The sequence below is a fragment of the Piliocolobus tephrosceles genome, chromosome 3, assembly GCF_002776525.5.
Source record: "Piliocolobus tephrosceles isolate RC106 chromosome 3, ASM277652v3, whole genome shotgun sequence".
Lineage (NCBI taxonomy): Eukaryota > Metazoa > Chordata > Mammalia > Primates > Cercopithecidae > Piliocolobus > Piliocolobus tephrosceles.
The window spans coordinates 52,642,893-52,658,903 of NC_045436.1; positions in this window are offsets into that span (position 1 = coordinate 52,642,893).

Here is a 16,011-nt window from a genome sequence, read left to right on the forward strand (position 1 = left end):
TTTAGTAAAACATGCTCCTTAATAAGTTAAAAGAAACAACTCTCTTATAAAATGGTTTAATTTCATTGTTTTGGAGTTATATTTAGGAAAGGCAAAAGAAGGATTCCCTTAAAATGAAAGTGTATCTTTTTTTACTTTTTTGAGAGATAAAGGAGATGTTTGAGATATCCAAGATCATAATCAAAAGATTTTAAGAATTGAGATAGTCTTATCTTTGATAAGTCTATGAGCATACAAACAAAACATAATAAAAGTAACAATTAAAACCCTTGTTAGCAAGCAAAACTTAAGTAGAACATTAGAAGTCCACAAGAATGAGACCTTAATTTCCACTAAATTAGAACTTTGATGTTAGAATTGGCCTAGGAGCTTGGTAGGAAACAGCAATGCTCAGATTTTACCACCAGAAATTCTTATTTAATTTTTCCACTAGAGGCCTTGAGCATTATTTGTTATTTAGCTATTGTACATTGACTTTAAAATCTATTTTGTTTTGGAATAATGTACATATGAAAAAAGGCACTCAAAATATTCAGTTCATTATTTTTATAAATGTCTTTATGTAACCATGACACAAATCAATATACAATATAATATATGAAATATACAATATATAAAATACTTCCATTTTCCATTACCAACAAAATTACCTTGTACTCCTTTCCACTAAATCCACCCACCCATCCCTCCCTCCAGGCAATCTGGATATGGTTTCAGTCACTATAGATTAGTTTTGCCGGTCCTAGAATTTAGCATAAATAGAATAATGTAGTATTCATGTGTGCATGTGTGTCTGACATCTTTGTTCAGCATAATGCTTTTGAGATTTATCCTTATTGTGGTGTAAATTCATAGCTGATTCTTACTGCACAAAAGCATTGTAGTTTAAATTTATACCAAATTTGTTTATACAAACTTTTTTTTTATTGCTTGTGTCTTTTTAAATTCTTTCTAAAATTATTCCTTTCTATATGTTCAATTTTTTTTTTCTGGAATTTTTACAGCTTTGGCTATTTTATGTTTAAGTGTATGACCCAAATTTGAGTTTATAATTGTATCTGAATTGAGAGTAAGTTTGAAGTACATTTTTTTAGATAGTTTCACTCTGCTATTGAGTGAAAAGACAATCCTTTGTCCATAGTGGCATTACCATCAATCAATTAATGTGATTTGGGGAACAACTTAATTTTTACTGAATTGAGTGAAGATCACAGACAAATTTAGTGGAGATGAATAGTGTATTTCTAGACTCTCTGCAATATTTAATTTGGTCTATAAGTGAAACCATACTACTTGATACCTTTATAGCATGTCTTGAAATGTGTTACTGTAAATCCTCCAACTTTGTTTTATTTCAATTTTATTGTAGTGATGGCAGCAGCAACCTATCTGGAGTGGCCACTGCCATGATGCTGGTTGCAGTGGGGAAGGCACAGCAGTAGGTGCCAGCAACACAGAGCCAGTGGGAGTAAGGAACAGGCAGGAGCCCCATCCTCCAGGGTGCAGCTGCAGCTGCCCGAGCTGGGGCTGTTGACCCAGGTATCTCTGCACTCAGAGGCCCAGGAAACTCCTCCCTGCCCCCACAGGCTCCAAAGTGCCTGTTCTTGCTGCCTGACCTCTCCCCACCCCCAGCACCCACTCCAATCACTGAGAAAATTTGAGGTCAAACCTTGGTGCTGTCATAACCCAGCTGGGTGTGCACACGCTTGATGCAGAGCTAACTCCGGACTTTGGGTGCTGAAGAGCATGAGAGGGATGCTGACATGGGGACTGTGGGGAGTTTGGCACTGGCCTGCAGGTGCCCCTCAGGATGAACACCCTGGGGGCCATGAACAATGGCAGGAAGCAGACAGTCTCCAGGGCAGAAGAGAACAGGTCCCCAGTGAAGCCCCACCTTCAAGCTGGGGAGTGCCTGAAGCCTGGGACTAGGGTGCCAGTCCTGTGGACCAGAGTGGGAAGTTTTGGTGCTTTTTTTGGGCCCACTCCTGGCTGCCCATGGGCCAATCAACAGGCACTTCCTCCCATATAAGGCCCATAAAAGCCCCAGACTCAGCCAGACTTACAGAGACAATGGGACAACCTGTCTGCAGAGAGAAGCTACTCACTCCAGGGTCCCCTCTCTGCTGAGAGCTGAACACTGATCAGAACACCCTGCCTGTGGAGAGGAGCTACCCAATGTCAGTCTTCTCTGAGCTGTTCTGTCACTCAATAAAGCTCCTTTTCACCTTGTTCACCCTCCACTTGTCCACATACATTATTCTTCCTAGATAGAGGACAAAAACTTGGGACCTGACAAATGGCAGGGCTAAAACAGCTGTCACACAAACAAGGCTAAAACACTCCTCTTGCTCACCATGTTGTGGGTGACAAAGAGAGAAGAAAGAGGGAGAGAAGAGCTGTGGCCCTTCAGGGAACCCAGATGTAGGAGCTCTGGGAACAACCAATGCTGTGGCACCCACTTTGAGGATCTGTGTTGCCTGGCATCTCCAAGCTTCTGGGCATCACCACATTTCCTGGTGTCAGTTGTGGAAGCTGGGAGTATACCTGGTCCAGTCGCAGCCTCACAGGGAGTCAGCTTCCATGCTGATTGTGCACAGTAGCCAGACACCATGCTTGCTCACTCTCACACACCTCTTGCTACCCCACATGCCCTTGGCAGGAGTGGGATCCATGCCAGTAGCACAAGTCAAGCACAGCCTGCCAGGCCATGTGGGCAGAATGAGCCCAGCAGGCCCAAGCAAAATTCAGGCAAAGGAGCTACTGGCCACAGAGGTTTCTAGCTGGAAAAGCATCACTCCAAGAATCTCATGACAGTCGCTTTTATATGTCTTTGTAGTTCCACACTAATTTTAGAATCAGTTTATTAACTTCAATTAAAACAAAACAATAAAAAGAGAATTTTGGAATTTTGATTGGAATTATGCTGCATATGTGTATCCATTTGGGGACAAATAAGAATTTGACAATATTTACTTCAATCTATGTAATTGACACATGTCTCTAAATTTTAGGTTGTCTAAAATTATTATCATGAATGTTTGTATTTATGAGTATACTGGTTTTTGTATATTGTGTTAAATGTATCCTAAACTCTTTTGTCATTTAATGCTATTTTAAATGGAATTTTATTTCATCTTCTGATTTTTTTTTGTTTGTTAATGTATGAAAATGCAAAAAATTATTCTAGTAGATAGTTTAGGTTTCTTTTTATATTCCACCAACTATAAAGTCTTGCTTTCTCTGAAAGACTACATTTTTACCTTGTTCTTTGTAATGAGCATTCTTTGAACTCCTTGTTCCCTTGGCTAGGACCTTCAGAAAAATGTTAAACAGTAATGGTGCAAGTAAGAATCCTTACCTTCTTAATCTTACAGGGAAAATAGTCATTCATTAATTACTATCTACAAAGTTACAAGTAGGTTTTTCCAAGATACCTATTATGATAACAGAAAATTTCCCTTTGAGTCCTCGTTTTATGACAGACAACACATTATGAATGGATGCCTTTTTTTTCTTTTTGAGACAGAGTCTCAGCCTGTTGCCCAGGCTGGAGAGCAGTGGCACAATCTCGACACACTGCAACCTCTGCCTCCTGGTCTCAAGTGATCCTCCCACCTCAGTCTCTCAAGTAGCTGTGACTACTGGCATATGCCACCATACCTGGCTAATTTTTGTATTTTTTTATAGAGACAGGATCTCCCTACTTTGCCCAGGCTAGTCTTGAACTTCTGAGCTCTAGCAATCGGCCAGCTTCATACTCCCAAAGTGCTGGGATTATAGGCGTGAGCCATCGTGCCTGGGCTCACATGTTATTTCTACCATGAGTGAGATCACAATATGCTTTTTCTCCTTTATTCTAGTAATATGATGAATTACATATATTTTCATCTTCAAAATATGTCCAACCTTGCCTTCCTCGGAAAGATAGCTTCTTCTCATAATATATTATCATCTCTATATATTATTCAGATGAATTTCTAAACATTTTGTTAAATACTTTATGGTCTACGTTCACCATTGTCTCTCCAAATTCAGGCTTCTTAACTCCATGAGACCATCATTTTCAGATCTGGTTATCTCTTTCCCGCACTGTGACTCAGAAAATCCAATAGTCAGAACGCCTAGAATTTCAATGGAGATAGTATTCCAGAGATGATTAGCAATAGCTGATGTTTTAAACCAAATCAGTTCTACTTCTGATGTCTTATGTCAGCCAAGACACATACTAACTATGTCAGTTGGTGGGAAACCAAAACTTAATTAAAAAGATAGCAATTCATAAAAATGTTATCCTTATTTCCATTACATGGCTTGTTTCCAATATTACCTACATTTACTGTCAAAAATAGTATTGTCCAATTTCCATCATTAGGAGTCTTGACTTAATTATTCTGATTTCCTTAAGTGAATATTGGCTTTTGTTATTCTTTTTGTTTCTGTTTTTGTTGTTAATCTTTTCAGGTGATTCTAATGTACAGTGGCCAATTCTCCCAATTTCGGGTGGGGCATCATATATTGGTTTGGGGTGAAGATAACTAAACTCCACTTTCATCAATCTTGACTTATATGAAGGGAAAAATTCCAAGTAAATGTATCAATTTGTCATCCTTGCTAATATGGCTTCTCATTTAACAGCCAAATAAACTAGGACTCTGGCACTGTGCACAGGAAATCAATCTTACTATGCCTGTTTTCTAGTTCCTATTAAAAGCCTACTTCAAAGAAGTAACATAAAGAAAATATTTTAATTTATTCTGAGTTTTATTCTCTCTTCCAAGTTATCTAAATTTTATCTTTGGAACTAGTACATCCTTTGAAAATCTATGCATTCTAATTGCATTAGTTTTGTCCTCATAGAACCATCATTGCAGTGCTGTTTTACTGTTCTGTCCTTTATTGTGTGATATAAAATCATATGAACATCAAAATATATTTACTTTTGCATTGTAAAAACAACATTTATGTATTTCTCATGAGTCTTAATATTTATTTTAAATTTTTATGGGACCAAGGAGTTAATAATTTAAGGTAAGAAAAATAATAGTTTTTCTAAGTAAGTGGTATGATATTCCATTTTAAACAATGTATGTGAGAAAGCTCAGACTAAAATATAAACAACAAATATTGCGATATTTTGTGTAGTTTCTAGCCACTTTTTTTTACCCAGTTTACAAAGATATATGTTTTATTATATGTTTACTCCAAAATTTATATAAATTGTGCTGTCTTTGTGTATCTTTATGCTAAACAACTTAAAATTCTATTTAGGCTAGATATGGTGGCTCATGCTTGTAATCCCAGCACTTTGAGAGGTTGAGGCAGGAGGATCACTTGAGGCTAGGAGCTTGAGACTAAGTTGGGCAACAAAGCAAGACCCCTTCTTTAATAAATAAATATAAAATAAAATAAAAATCTCTTTAAAATATGTGCATTATAAATGATGCCTAAAGAGTTCACATGAAACAAGAATAAAATACCAATGAATAAACAGCAGAATTCATTTACTATACAGAAAATTATTAGAGTTTGCAATGTTTGAGAAAAGTTAAAATTGAGTTCTTAAAATCATAATTGCTGAAGTTTATGTTTATAAAAATTAGAAAATATAAAGAAGCTAAAATAACTACAGGAAAAAAATTATACTGGAAATTCTACCACCCAGAGGTATATATTATTAACATTCATTAACATGTATATTTCTAGATTTATACAGATATTTATCTTTAAAACTTAATCTACCTTTATATGATTTAATTTCTTATTTTTATGTTTGTTTGATGATTATTGGCTGCCTTGATACACAATTCTTTATTTCCTTTTCCAACTCTTCCAATAAACTTAAATGATGATTAATAAATCTAATAAAACTGGGAGAATAAATGCTCTCAAGAATTGCTTGAATTTTTCAGTAAAGGCAAGCTACTCTCTTTAGAAGATTGTTTATAATTTTATAATATTTCACTTTTGTCTTGTATCTTTCTTCATGGTAATATCTATTTCTCACTATGTATAATCAACAAAGTACTAAATGTTTTATGTGCCATGATATATAATATTGATACAATTACCTAAAATAGATATGTAAAAATCACAAAAAAGGAAGAAACTATAAAATTTAGAAATAAAAAGCTAAAAAATCACCAGTTTTCAGAGTTTTTTGTTTTTGTTTTTGTTTTTGTTTTCTTTTTACTTCAAATGCTGTGTTCATTTCACAGTAGCCAAAAAATTGAAAAGAGCAACCATGCAATCATGGTAGATTTTATAAATCTCTGTGGTTTCTCAACAGCACAATAATATTCACAATTTTGCAGCTTATAGCATACTTGTGAATTGTTTCTATTTTCAATAAACTTGGACTTAAGGGACTAAAGCACAGTAAACCTGAAGCGCAGTCTAGACTAGTGTACTTCAGTTAATTCTGTGCTTATAAAAGCTGCTGAAAATTTTCAGAAACTGTCTTATCCTCCCTGGAATTAACAAACAGACTAAACTCTTTCACCTGACAGTGTCATCATTCCCTTCATTTGGATTCACCAAAAGAGAAGAGCACTTAACGTAAGAAATGCCTTTAAAGGATGCATAAATGTGGGGATCATCTCCCTTTTTCCAACAATGCTACTTTATCAATTCTCATAAAGCAGAGAAACCCTGGTCTTGTAATAAATAAAAGTTTGATAGAAATTTTGATAAGACAATTTTTTTTTTAATATTTTTGTGGCCAAACCCATTAAAACTAAGTCTTTCTCAAATTGAGAAGTCTAAAAAGAATTAAGAAACTATGACAGCCCATGACTCAATTCTAGACAGGAAGCAAAGAGGCAGCATGGAGTCTAGATAAGAGAAATACTCTCCCAAACATATGCAGTCTCTTAAGGAGCTAAAATCATCTTGTAATGTTTGCACTTAATGAGTTAAGAATGGATTCAAGTTATTAAAATCATCTAATGAGTTATTTTCCCTTATCAAACCTTTATGAGATATATGGACTTATTTGAGACATTCAGTCATTAGATCAGGGTACTGAATCTTTGCATTACATAACATGTGATTTTTTTTTTTTTTTTCTGAGAGGGCTTTATACTACATAATTTGTCTAAATTACACAATGAATTTCATTGTATAAAGAACTTCATTGTATTAGAAATACACAGGTCACCTGAGTATGGAGACTTTAGCTTTGGTCTCCTTCCCAGCAAATTTCCAATGTGGTATCTGAGGCTTGCATTTGGGGGAATGTGCTCAAACAGTGTAGTCTATACACGAAGCATTGTAATTCTTACAATGTTGGAGTATTCCATAGAGTGAAATAAGTAGTTGATAAAATTTATCTAATCTTTAGGACTGTTGGTTTAGAATTATCAGTTTATCCACATTAATTCAAAAACTGTAATGGGATGCAGAATCAGTACAGAAACCTAATGAGGCTCCTAGTGACAAATATAAGGTACTATATAATTTTTCCTAAATTTTCAGATTAAAAACTTTAAAATACATTTTTTTATTTCTTTCTTTATTCATAGCTGTTAGACAATTACATTATTTCCTATATTTTAGTAAGTAGGACAATTAATAATAGCATAGCTAACAATGTAAGATTGCAGACCTGAAATCAACATTTTATAACTAGAGATTTGACACAAACTTAGTATTTTCTAATTGACTATGTTGGACATTTTCAAATTCAGGTTCTGCCATGAATCATTTATAATTGTGTTACAATGAACATTTCACAGACTTTCCAATTTTCATGAGTTAATTTTTTTAAAATTTCCAGAATCAATTAATTTTACAGTCAGCTATGTATAAATATAAATTTTGTTCAACTGGTTGAGACACAGATTGAACAAAGCCAAATACTTTGCTCTTAGAAAAAAATAACTTGTCTTAAGCTGTGTTAATCACCAGAGAGTCTGGTTAAAACAAGTTGAACAAATCCATGAAAATCCATCACCATGCTGGGAAGCCATACAGAATACTTTATTTATAGATGTTTAGTCAATACTGTCATCGTTGTTTATAAAAGGCAGATTTATAATTAGAATAAAATAAAGCAGTTTTGGCTAATTTGCTCTACAACTCTACAAATTCATTACTAGTTTAAAGCTTAATAAATAAAGCACAAAAAAAGTCATTTCTATTGCATTCTTCTTACAGTTTTCTACATGAGAATTAACATTTTAAAAATGACATCTTTGCCTGACATGCTAGTAAAATTGTTAGCATAAAATACATCATTTTGACAATATTAAAATAGAAAAACTTTTTTTTAAGTAAGATTATTTAAGACAAATGCAAAACAATGGGGGCATGACATTAAAGTAAATGAGATAACGTTTTAACCAGGGTGACACTTATTTTACTGTTTCTCAAAATTTTTGCACCAAAATAGGTATAAATGAGAGTAAAAAATTGATTTCTTCTCATTATTATTTGTATCTATGTGTTGCAAGATTAAGATCAAATGTAAAATAAGATTAAGAAAAAGAGATTAAGAAAGAGATAAAGGGGAATTGATTATTGGATACAACACCTTCAAAATATGTATTTGCTCTCTTAACATATAAAGGCTGCCTATTGAATGAAGTTGGCCAATTATAACTTGAGTCCCAATAATATAATCTCTTATGAAAAAAGAAAAGTTCATTTTAAGAACTGCATTGTGTGTGTGTGTGTGTGTGTGTGTGTGTGTGTGTGTATATATATATATATAATGTATACATAATATACACTAAATCAATGATAAACTCTCTGGTAAAGGGTTCTCGTTAGTAAATTTAATTTTTAGTGAACACTGTTGTAACAACTATTTTAAAAAAGGAAAAGTGGAATCTATACCTCACTGCACCTAACAGAATGACTCCAAATGAATAAGAGATCCTGAAAGTATGAACATTCTTAAAAGAAAAAAAAAGGGGCGGGGGGGGACATGTCAAAGTACACTGGACCCAACTAGAAAGGGGACCCCATAGGCCAAATTAGAGATAATTGTTCATCACAAAAAAAGTGAGAGGACCAGTTATAACACTCTGAATTATATATTATGCATGAGTTCATTAAGCTACTACTAAAAAAGGAAAAAAAGAAATCATGAAGGAGGAAAGCTCTTTGTTAACAGAATATTAGCTAAGATGTAGGAAGAAAATAGACTTAGAAAATTATCCAGGGATGTTAAAATCCACTTATACAGATTTGAAGCATCATCCTACATATTATTTATATAATGCCAAAGGAACATTTTTCCTTTCCAATAGAGGGATCTAACAGACAACACCAGTAAAATGATCAAACTTAGCATCACTAATAAGCACCAGATGCTATTATATGCCTCATAATGTTTTTAAATGCAAAATCATCCATGTAGTTTTTTGACAGACACAAAAAATGTTTAATTCAATTCTACTTGACAAAGAAAGAATTGGAAAAATTCATATTACACAATCTTGCACATAATATTTGTCTCGCAGTCTTATAAAATACCTTATGCTCTAAATCCTGCCTTGCTGGAAGGACCCTCTAGCATTGTTGTGACTATCCATTATGGCTTCAAAATAATTGTTCACTCATTGTGAGAAAAAAATGCTTTGAAGTTTAGGCTATCTGAGTATTTCTCTACTATCTATCTCTGTTTTCAGGCACAGAGACTTCACAACAACTTTTACCATTAGCTTGAATGTGTGAATTATATGTTATGTCCAGTAGCCCCACACTCTTCATTTCATTCCCAGTGATTCCCCTGTCACCTCACTTTGGCACTCCATTCTTTTTTTTTTTTTTTTTTTTTTTTTTTTGAGACGGAGTCTTGCTCTGTTGCCCGGGCTGGAGTGCAGTGGCCGGATCTCAGCTCACTGCAAGCTCCGCCTCCCGGGTTTACGCCATTCTCCTGCCTCAGCCTCCGGAGTAGCTGGGACTACAGGCGCCCGCCACCTCGCCCGGCTAGTTTTTTTTTATATATATATATTTTTAGTAGAGACGGGGTTTCACCGTGTTAGCCAGGATGGTCTCGATCTCCTGACCTCGTGATCCGCCCGTCTCGGCCTCCCAAAGTGCTGGGATTACAGGCTTGAGCCACCGCGCCCAGCCTGGCACTCCATTCTTATCACAGCTCCATGAACCTCAGCATCACCAGAAGTACTCAAACAACAAGCGTAAACTTTATTTTCCAGCCTCTAATGAAAATAGACTTCTTATTCCTTCTGGTTTCCTCTTTCATTTAAAATAACTGTTTTAGTATCATTGAGACCTTCAGGCCCTTGGCTCACTTTTTCCCTCAGTGTATGAACTTCAAACTCCCTATTTTCATGACTTCTTGGCATAGGTCCTAGAACTTTCCCTTCAACTTTTATTTTCCTCAAAACCTCAGCTTCTGCTCTCCCCGAACCTTCTATATACATGTTCCACTGTGGATTAGTCCATCTCAAAAAAGCCAGCACTACTCTCAGCATGCTAACACAGCAAATAAATATACAGTATTGTAAGGTCATGAGCATATATACCATCAAGAAGAAAACAAAAATGACAAATATCTAGTTAAGTTTTTTTCTAGTTAAAAATGTAATGTTTACTATAAAGGGCAGAAAAATACTTTCTTAGTGAAATAAAACATATTTAATGAGCCTAGGCAAACATATTTAAAGAGGACAAAGAGAACCATGCACTCTTTTGCATAAGTAGGAATTTAAACTGGTACTATATTTGGGGAAAATTTTACAATGTCAATATCCATTGAAATTTTTATATATTAGACTCAGTAACTACATATGTGAATATATGTGCCAAGAACAAATTCTTAAATACCACAAAAATGATCGGATTCTTTGCAATAATTCAATTTACAACTAAATACCAACACTAAGACATCTTTATACAAATTATTTTGCTGAAATATGATGTAATATTATAAAACTATAGCAACTATTTTTTTACAGTGTGCTTAGAGCCTAATATGCTAGCTCTTGTGGAATCTAGACCTGTTCAGAAAGAATTGTTTCAAGAAATTTTGATACTTTTGCCAAAGACCAAGAGGATATTTTTGACAGAAACTGAGCTAGGGGACATTTTTCAGTCCCTAAGCCTTAAGAATGTGGCACTAGAGAGAAAAACATGATGAATACAATATCATGTTTTTCTTAACTGTGGATAAGCTGCTGTCTGAATTCACAGATTTCACCATTCACTGCTGTGAAGGCACAGCTTTCCCCAATGACACCTTCTATTCTGTGTTCCAGGGAAATTCTGGGAAGCCTATTAAAAAGCCATTTGGGTTCTACATAAAGCTGCAGTACTTTTATGAACCAAGGTAAGTCCTAGGGAAAAAATCAGAAGGGTCATATTTCTTGCATCCTGATGGCCAGAGAGGAGGAGAGATACAAATTGGCTGTCCTCTCGGTGATTATCACAGTTTTCCAATCACTCTTCTAAGAATGTTTCACAGTGCTGCTTAGGATGATACAGGGAAATCTGCAATCCACTTTCTTCTATAGAAGGAAGATATAGGTGACTGGTATTCTACAAAATAAGGACACCTTCATTTCTTCTTTTCTAGAACGATCTACAATCAGAAAGTGATTCAAAAGACTCTCAGCTAAGTGCTACATAATGAGCAACGTGTACTCCTCAGCCAAATGGTAGTATGAACAAAAGACATTTTCTATTTGCATAGAGATACAGATTAGAACCCCTCCATGCCTTCTCACTGGTCACTATGCAGGTTGAATCAATCATTTGAGGAGAAGCCAAGGGTGGGGCAAAAGTTCGAGTGTAAACGATGGAGCACAACTATCGCTTCTCTTGCCACTGTCAGAATAAGCATATATACATTATTTTCTTAAAGTGATTTCTTAAAGCAGTCTCTTAAAATGGTCGCCCCGTTATGGTGGAAGCAAGGTTTATATGGTTTAAAGCCTGTCACCAAAGACACCAAGTTCTGCCCTCCTCTTGATTGTAGCAGTGGCCCTCGTGAGTGGGGAGGTGTGGGCAGTGGTGCCAGGCTGTGGAAGCAGCAGTGGCGGCAGTGGGTACCCTGTGCCCTACGTCCCCTAGGCGGCAGACTGCAACGCCCTCATCCTTGCTGGGCCAAGTGGAACCCGCTCCCAGGTCAGGAGCCTCTGTAGCACTGGACCCTGGTCCACTCTCGCCAGCGGCTGCTGCAGGGAGAGTAAGGGGAGGAGGCCGAGCTGGGCCCAGGACAGCGCTGCACTCCACAGTGCAAGGACAAGCGGGAGCTCCACTGGAGCCCGCCATCCTGGGGCCAACGCGAGGGGGCCAGGCCCAGCTGCCTGCCAGCAGGGGAGCGGCACAGTAAGGCAGAGGTGGACCCCCGAGGTGGAGCTGGGCTTGAGGCAGTGCTGCGCTTGTACGAGGAGCTTGGGGGTTGGGGGCCCGGGGTGTGGAGCTGGTGCAGTGCTTTGGAGGCCCAGGGCGGAAAGTGGGAGTGGCGCCCGGATTCAGAGATAAGGCCAGCAACCTGGCCAGCGGTATGGCCTCTGCATACACTTTACCGAGGGCGCTGGGTTCCTATGCCTCAGAAGGGTCTGGGCTGGGCTTCCTGGGTCTGCATCTGCAGATTCTACCCCACATCAGTGTGACCGCCAAGCCTGACACTCCGGACTGCCAGGCCTGGGGCCCACAATCTGCTCCCAGAGATGCCTTTGGGCAGAGCCCCCAGCTAGGTGATTGGGAGCCCCAGGGTGCCACTGAGCATTGGGGTCACAGAGGGAGCTCACAGTGATGTTGCTCGTGACCCAGAGGCCGGCCCAGTCACAGCAAGGACCTGGAGCCCCTAAGCCAGGCTGATAGGAAGCGTAACTATGGCTGCCTGCATGCTTTGCAAAGTGGGTGAGAGACCCACTTTCCTAGGAATAAGACGCGGGCATCTCTGCGTTTGGCACCTTCAGGGGCCCAGAAAAGCTCCCCCTTCCCCTACAGGCTCAGGGTGTCCGCTCCCCAGTTCCAGTCTCAGAGTGGGGTTGAGGCCGAGCACAGGCGCTATCACAAACCAGCCGGGTGTGCGAACGCTTGGGGCAGCACTGACACGCTAGTCCCATGCTGTCTCGTTCCTCTCCGGACTTTGGGTGCTGACTAGCACAGGGGCAAGCCAAAGGGCTGCTGAGGGCAGCTCAGCACTGACCTGCAGGTGCCCTTCAGTGCAAGCAGCCTGGGCACTATGAACAACGGCAGAAGGCAGACACGCTCCTTGGTGGAAGCGAGCAGGTCCCCAGTGAGGCCCCACCTTCAGGCCATTGTTGGCCTGAAGGCTGGGGGCTGGATTGCCAGTACCAGGGGCCAGAGTGGGAACTTGTGGAGCCTTTTCTGGGCTCACCCATTGCCTCCCATGGAACAATCGATGCACACTTCGTCCCCTCTGAGGCCCATGAAGGCCCTAGGCTCAACCAGGGAAGAGCAGACGAGGGGATGGCCAGCTGCAGAGAGGAGTTACCCTCTCTGCTGAGAACTGAACCCTTGTTGAGACAGCCTGCTTGCAGACAGGAGCTACACTCTCTGCTAAGAGCTGAACACTGGTCGTGAGGACCTGCTTGCCGAGAAGAGTTGCCCTCTCTGCTGAGAGCTGAACTCTATTTGGGATGACTTGCCCAGCAGAGAGGAGCTACCCTCTGCAGGTTTCCTCTGAGCTGTTCTATTGCTCAATAAAGCTCCTCTTCCTCTTGCGCACCCTCCACTTGTCTGCATACCTCATTCTTCCTGGTCACAGGACAAGAAATTGGGACCCGCAGAATGGCAAGGCTAAAAGATCTGTAACACAAACAGGGCTGAAACATGCTCCTTGCTCCCCGTATTGTGGGCAAAGAGAGGGAGAGAAAACTGTAGCCCTTCAGGGAGCCTAGTCCTGGGAGCTCCCGAGTCAGGAATGTAACTCCCTCTTTGGGGGCCTGCGGTTCCTGCCATCTCCAAGCTTCTGGACGCCAATGCACCGCCATTCCAAACTGCTTGCAGTGTTGTTGGTCCAACCACAGCCTCACAGAACTGGTGACTATGCCAGCACCTATGCCGGCACCTGGAGCTGCCCTCCCAGTGGCAGCAGCCAGCATGTCATATTGTGCAGTGGCTGAACCCCAGGCTCGCTCACACACCCCTCATAGCTCCATACCTGACTCACAGTCTCTCTTGGAAGCATGGGATTCAGGACGGTAGAGTGAGCCAGGCACAGCCTGCCAGGCCAAGTGGGTGGAATGAGTCCAGCAGGCTCAAGCAAAACTCAGGCAAAGGTACCACCAATCACAGGTTTCTGGCGAGCAAAGCAACACCCCAAGGATCCGCAACACTAAGGAGCCCAGTAAAGTTATAGGGAAATGAATTCCCCAGTGAAATGGGGGCTCTTGCTGCCAGTTCCACTGAACAGAGGAAACCTATCTGCAAGTCCTTCAAGTGATTAATCCTGGAGCACTGGACAGTGATGCTTTTCTTGCAAATGGAGATACAATCTCAGTCAAGACTCATACTGAATCGGTGGCCCAGACCCAGAAGGCTGTCTTCTCTTATGTAGTTGGAAATGAGATAATTCTACTTGACTAAATTACTTCTCAGCCCATTATAAATGTTGACATGAATCCATTAGTAGATGCCCTGAAACAACTTCACTCTTTTGTATTGGGGTACATTATGTAATGAGTGACATTTATAACCTTTCCAAAATGCACACACCAATAGCCCAAGCATGCTGCAGTCTTTCACAATATTCATATCTCTTCTCTAACATGTATTTATCTCACTGTTTTAAACATAAATCAACAATACTACACACCATGCCCGCATGCATGCTTGTTTTCAGAAGAAGGTAAACTAGTGCTCAACAAAGAAAATCTTTCATATTTTGGTTGCAGGATTTCAACACAATGGTTGACACAATTTAAGCAAAAAGAAGTAATGCTGTAGACTGAATGTTTGTGTCCCCCCCCATCGCCAAATTTATGTGTTGAAAATCTAATCCTCAATGTGGTAGTATTCAGAGATGGAGACTTTGGGCAGAAATTAGGTCATGAAGGTAGAGCACTCATAAATGGGATTAGTGCCCTTCTAACAAGAGACAGGGTAGAGCTTGCTTCTTTTGCTATCTCTGCGAAAGAACAAGAAATTTAAACCTAAATATAGCACACTGGTATGCTGATTATTTTAAATTAAAGACTCTTGGAATCCAGCAGATGCTAGAAGAAGGTTTACTCTGATATTCTCTTATTTGTTTAAAGTTCAGACCCACCAAGGAAGAAAACAACTACTTCAGGTTCCTTCCTTCAGTTTTCATTAACTTAAGCCGTCTTGTAGAAAGACTGAAGTTTGCTACACTTGGACAGACTTTTGTCACAAACCATTGTCTGCTTCGTGGGCCCAACAGACATTGTTCCAGGCCACTGTGTGTTCTCCAAGCTCATTGAATCCCCTTAAAAATAATAATATCTTCTTTAAAATCATCCATATTTCCCCACCTCCCTTTCTCCTATGAAAAAAAAAAAAAGAAATATATAAGCATCTACACCCAATTAAGTTATTGAGTAATTATTGGGTTATTCAGTAATTTTTCTATTGCAGTTGGCATGTGCTATGCACATTAAAATAAATTTCCTATGTCTTTTTTCCTATTAAACTTTTGTCAGCTGATTTTCAGTGCAACTTCAGAGGGCAAAGGGGCAGCTTTCTCTTCACCTCTAACTACTTTCCTCCACGTGAAGGCACGGCAAGCAGATGGCCATTGGTGAAACAGGAAGAAGACCTTCGTCAGAACCCAATCTTTGTGGCACTCTAATCTTGGACTTCCCAACCTTCAGAACTATGAGAAATAAATTTATGTTGTTTAAGCCATTCTAGTCTATGATATTCTGCTATAGCTACCCAGACTAACTGAGACGACTAGAAATCTCAGAATTGTACAGATGCGACTGATCCTGTTTGATCCATTTTACAAATGTGATTTTACTTTAAAATCCCCAAATTTTATTTATCAGGCAGTCATAAATGTTTGGACGAACCGAGGCAAGATGGTGCACTTCCGGGTTCTTCTTC